This window comes from Anguilla anguilla, chromosome 2 (genome assembly GCF_013347855.1).
Source record: "Anguilla anguilla isolate fAngAng1 chromosome 2, fAngAng1.pri, whole genome shotgun sequence".
In the NCBI taxonomy this organism is placed as follows: domain Eukaryota; kingdom Metazoa; phylum Chordata; class Actinopteri; order Anguilliformes; family Anguillidae; genus Anguilla; species Anguilla anguilla.
In genome coordinates, this window is record NC_049202.1 from 11,890,859 (window position 1) to 11,897,364 (window position 6,506).

The window sequence follows — 6,506 nt, forward strand, 5'->3', positions numbered from 1 at the left end:
TCCCTCTCCTTACCCTCCCCCCTGCCCCACCGAACAGACTGCTTTCCAGTGTGTTCCGCCTCTTACTGTACACGTGTTAGCCCAGTGTCATATTTGTTTAGCATGAATTGAATTTCCTCTACCCTTCCCATTTGAAAACCCTCGTGAGGACCCTGTCTTTAAAAAATAGCCATCTGTCAGGCAATCCAAACAGCCTTTTTAGTGCCCAACCGCAAAGCTTTTTTTCTTCCTCAAGACAGACAAGATGTCACTTAAAATGTTACAGCTGCCTTGGGGAAGCTGCCTTGTTTAGATGAATTTCCCTTCAAATACAGCTGAGCAAGCCAAAGCGGGAGCAAATGTTGACTAAAGCAGTGCATTATCAGTTTGGGGTGGGTATGTCCTTCTAAACAAAGTGGGTAAAGTATGCAATGAGAATTTTGAGAAATGGGAGTTTAACATTTAACAACAGGGGAATTTAATAATATTTTATGCTGGAATATTGTAATATATGGCACAGTCAGCGCTGGTGGACTCTGCTGTAGTATGGAATAGGTCAGTGAAATTCCTGGCATTCTAGTTGAGGCATGCCTTTGCGTTTACTGAGAGAAAGTTTAATGATGCTCATCCCATGCCGGTAGTTATTTCAGTCTGCTAATATGATATATGGCCTCACAGCTATGAGAGTGGTATAGATCTGGAACAGGTACTGGCTGAAGTGGTGCTGCATTTTTGCATTAAATTAAGGACAATCCTGGGAATAGGCTGTTTTCAGGCAAGCTTTGTTCTTGCATTGGCCAAATATGGAAGCATTCAAATGTAGGTGTTTTTTTTAAATACATTTTTAAAGTGCATAAAATAACATAAGATGTGCAAAAGATAAATGTCTGTACTGAGAAGAATGTTTATGTGTTTTCATTAAGGGTTGCATCTACCACAAAATGATCTTTTCACTTCTTACAGATGCCATGGAAAAAGTTGGGCAAAGGGTTCCAAGAAGACTCTTCCACTGAACCTTATCTTAGAGGCTGTAATTTCAATCACCAGCTGTGGCTGTGGAAGCCATCCGAACAAGAAGTATGAGAGACCCCATCCAATAAAGGATACATTCGGTGACAAATGATGAATGGGAGAGATATGAAGGTTATATCATTCAATGAGGAACAGAGGCCCTCTTTTCTGTTGGAGAAAAAAAAAACCTGGCATACCTGGCAACAAAGTGGCAGAAGTTAGCTATGGGTGTTTACCATTGGTGAACATTGAGACCACTGCAAGCCACAACTATCAGGCTGTGGCGACCATTTTGTTCATACTGTTTGCTATGCTAAGTGCAGTTAATTTGAATTGGGAACACTGAAGACACAGGCCTGTACTTCTAGGTTATTAAGAGTTAAAATATTTTTTGTTTGCCCAATTTACATTTTCTCTTCAATTTGGCATACATTTAGCTTGGCTGATGTCATTCCCTGACTGCATGATGCATACTAATGCATACTGACAAGTGTAAACTGTGCATTAATAGAACAGAACAGAGAATACAGACACATACACAAAATGACTAACTGCAACTGGCTCAAATCAAAGTGCTACAGATTGATCACTCCATTGAGATGCCTGCTTGTTTGATTGTGATTGTGTTTCTTTGACACACTATACATTAGTTTAGACACACATTATGTTCTACTTGGAAATTACCTCTGAAAGAAAACAAATCCATGTCATCCATACAAATCCATACAAAAAATAGCTGCTATTTTGCCACGTACTTACCTTTCAGAGCTGGCAAATATAAGGTTGAATCGGGATTCAATCCTACCTCTCAAGGGTTGGGTAGGTGTTCATGTAGCAATCTGTCATGAAAGCTATATTGAACACAATGCATCATCAGATATCGTTCCTAAGGTTTAATAAAAACAATGATGGGGATAGATGTCAAAAGCTTTAAAAGTTTTGAAAATACAACTTCATTGTCAGCATAAAATTGTACACACACAATGTTCTCTCAAATGCTTGCAAACTTTCCACTATTAGACATTTATTCTAAAGTTACCGTTAAACTTTTAAAGTATTGATACTATTGCTATGAATGGGAAATGACTACGATTCTCAAGTGAAGAATAACAATGGCCAAAGGGGGCAATTACAGAGAATAACAGAGAGGGATAAAGTGACCTTATGTTATACAATTGGTAATGAGGTGTGGTTGCTCTTTTTAAGATTTTATCTTGTAGCAGGAACACTATTTCAGTGAAGCTACTTTGAACAGGATTATTACCTTACACAGCTGTGCTGAGAGCGTCAATGGGTGGTGTAAGTTGTCTCCATGGCAGCCTATGAGAAAAGTAGATAATACCAGTGAACCCCAGAGTGATAATTTCAATTGGTTATTTCTTTACTGATGTAAACATTTCAGTTTCCATGTAAAGCTAAAATCTTTGTCCCGTGATGGGAGCTAGCATTTTCTGAGTGATTTAACACAATATGTTAATACATATTAATATCCAGCAGCTTGAAATAACTCCTCTCCACACAGTAAAATCGGTGTGTTTATTCACAAGCCCCCCCCCCCCCCCCTCTCTCTCTGACACATTCTGTCAGGCATCAGATAATTGTCAAACCCATTCAGAACACATAATGAAAATTCATAATTTGCCACAAATTGAAAATTGCTATCACATACATATATTAATCTACATTGTGTTGATAATAATAAGAATGGATTAGTGGGTGCAGCTGGGAATTTTTTTCTGATATTTATTGTGTAGCGTATGCATCCATATTCATTCCTAATACAGAACTGAGAATAAAGGTTATGATGTGTGATAGATGATTAAAAAAAATTGTCATAAATTTATATGAATGGTTTATACCCAAAAATATGAAGTCTTTTAAACATTTTTTAAGAACACATTTTAAAGACTGTAAAAGAAAACACAGCAAGCAAAATGTTAGTAAACCTTTATCACCATTGGAATAAAGAAGGTATATGGGTAGCTAGGCACTGGTGAGATTGTCATTGCAGCCAGCTGATTATCTTTGCTGAAAGTTACCTGAGCCCAAGCATTTTTACTTTCCAATGGTTACCCATGACAGTCGGTATAAAATGATACAGTAAGTAGTGAGGTGCACTGATGCTTTGTTGGGCATTCCAGCTCTTGTAACTCAGCCTGTGTCTACTTTTTAAGGTATGGCAGGTTCTCTGCACCTGTACTAGTGATGCATACTTCCTTTTAGTACACTTCCTGTCATGCTCCCGTGTTTCGGTTGTCTTATGGCAGTGGTGTCAAACTCGTTGCCATGGAGGGCCGTGTGTATGCAGGTTTTCATTCCAGCCTCAGATCTTGATTATATAATTAGTTAAATGATTTGCTGAATTAGGGATGCAGGTTTGTGCACAATGGTGACCCGACGTCTATGGTGACCCGCATTGTCTAAATAAAAATTTTCTTATATTCTGTGCTTCAATGCAGTTAAACGCATATGGCTGAATGAGTAATTGGACTCAATTAAGGCAGCATTAATTGGTTGGAATGAAAACCTGCATACACACGGCCCTCCATGGCAACGAGTTTGACACCACTGCCTTATGGTTTCCCTTGTGTTCCGGTTATTTCTGTTCCGCGTGCCTTGTTCCTCACCACGTCTTTGCTTTTCCCCACACGGTGGGCGTGATCTTTCCCCATGCACTCCCTAATCACTTCCAGCCCTCAGCAATTTGCACACTCATTCAGGTCGCATTCCTCAAAGTGCAATTTTACCTCAATTAGAGGTCAGATTTCTCTCATATTTTGAGTGTAATACTGAGCCGATAAATGACAATGACATTCTTCATAGCCTTTTTGCTCATCTTTACCAAGGGTGCCAACAATTCTGGAGGGCAAGGTACATCCTCTCCACAATGCTTTGCTCCTCTTGTGCATTACCTACAGAACCTCTGCAGCATTTACTATCTGCACAGTTACCTATTATCTACTTAGCTATGGAAGCATTGTGTGTAAATTGAATAACTCCATTTGACTTTATCCAGGGGCAAACTATAATAGACATGCTGTTTGAAAAAAATGCTTATCTCTTCCTGTGGATTTGTTCTGGAGAATGTATGTTGCATTGGTGTCCCTTACAGCAATATACACATACCGAAAGCCAGTCTGTTGGGACCAGTTTGTACAGTGTATGATGTGTGTACGATAGTTTCTATTGTCTGCATGAGTCATCAGATTAATTGTATTTAGTAGACGCTCTTATCCAGTGTGACTTATACAATTTTTTATATAGCATTTACTGTACATAACATCCTTTTATACAGCTGGATATATACTGATGCAATGCAGGTCAAGTACCTTGCTCAAGTGTACAACCCAAGTATTAAACCTGTGATCTATAGGTTACAAGACCAGCTCCTTTCCCATTATACTACACTTAAAGAAGTATGCCATTTCTTTAATGAAGAGTAAACATCCAGCACATGTAAGTGTCAGTTAAGTAACAGATTTAAATTCACCGTTTTACCTGATTCTGCAGCTAAGATGATTTGTGTGGCTCTTTGTGAGCAATTTGCAATTGAGCACAAGAAAACCTCCAAAAATATCTGCTGTTCACTGACATTCAATGAAACTCTGTACATTCCCTCTCTTTTAGTCCCAATGAATAACGTATCTAAAGCACCCTTCCTTGGCAGTAAAATTTGAGACATTCATTTAAAATATGATTAAATGCTTCTCATCCAGTTAAGAGCAAATTGTTTTACAATCCTTTAATTGCAGCTGAAAAGGCAGACCGTAAATGCAGAGAGCAAGCTAGCAAGAGACCTTAGTTGACATTAACCAGCTCCTTTGGTGTTGTTTATACTGCTAGCAAAATACGTTGGTAAGTTTTAACCCTTGATCGAGGTACTTAACCTGAATTTCTTCAGCATACTTCCAGTTGTATAAATGGATGGCATATCAAAGGGCCTCCATTAGAGCATGGATCTGTCAGACAATAATACTTTAAATAATTCACATATAGTATGTATGTGGAGTGGGATGCTAATAATAAGAGTATTTGTATTCAACAAAATGGGTAAACTTGGCATTTAATGAGAATGAATTTGAAATTAAACAAGCTTCCTGCAGTTGACAGGTGGTAGCCAACGAGCATGAGCCAAATGAGCTGGCTTCGCTCTTTCTATGGTGGACACTGCCATGGCCCAGTTCTGCCAGCGACCAGGGAAATGTAAAACTTACGCAAGTAAATTAAAGGGATAGTTCACTTTATGGTGTCTGTGATAATACTTCAATTTTTACTGTGATTAAAATGAGCAGTTACTGTAGCAGTTAGCATCTGCAATTAGCTCAGACGGTTTTTGCATGTGATGAAGGATATTTTTGATAGTTACAGAAGTTTCTGAGAACCACGTATAACACTATTAGGCCTAAAGAGGCAATACGTATGAGTACATTAATTGTATGATATACATTCACAATTATAAACATAAAAATATTGGTTGTGCTGATACACCCCTACCTCCCTTCTCAGAAAAATGCAGCACAAGTTCTCTCCTCCTGAGTCCAGTGAAGTGCGGTTTAGGAGTTTATGGCTACTGGCCACAGCTGTGGTGGGTGGTCATGGTCTATGTTTATAAAGCAGTTCCAGGTAGCATAAAGTTGTATCCAGTACTGGGGATAGAAATATACAACTGAATAATTAACCAACATAAAATGATAATTTAAAAAAAAGGAAAACATTAAGCCATTCACTGCAAAAAAAACATTCCCATCCCTATCCAATGCTCATACACTAAATTCTTCACCAAGAGAATAATTCTATACAATTTGCATCTGCCAGTCAGCATTAAGGGGGCGTGACTATCCAGGGAAAATGTCAAAACAGCTCGAATGGCATGAACAGAAGATTGAAATTATTAATCTGTCTATTTCTTGATTGTGTTTACTGTGGAGAACATTTCTAAATGAGTATATATTCCCAAGCAAGAATTTGCAGGGACAAAAGAATTAACTATATATTTCTGAAGAAATAACCCTCCACATTATCTATATATGATAGGTGACAGAAAACAAGTTCTGCTCTTTCTAATTTAAGCTACCTCGCAAAGGGGATCTCCAATTCATTGTGCTAAAATTGCACTGGCATTTTCTTACTGCAAATTGGTATTGATTATTTGACCAGTACATTGCATGATCTTGAAATTAATTTTGAAGACTCAATAAGCGTCAGTTTGACAGCAATCAAATGGATAGACTTTTCCTCTGTGAACATTTGGTATCATGACCTGAACAGACTTGAAAAAAAAAGATCTGCATATTTGGGCTTGTTTGTGGGTTATGAAATATGGATTAACCTGATAAAGTCATAAGTACATAGTACATATTGATCTCATATTGACAGTGGGATCATATTTGTAATCATAATGCTGATTTCAAATCATATAACCAGGGCGTCATTTCAGTTACTGTTTTATGTGCAAATATATTAAAGTTCAGAACAGGGGCTGGTGACTGAGTATTGATGAATAATACTGTGTATTA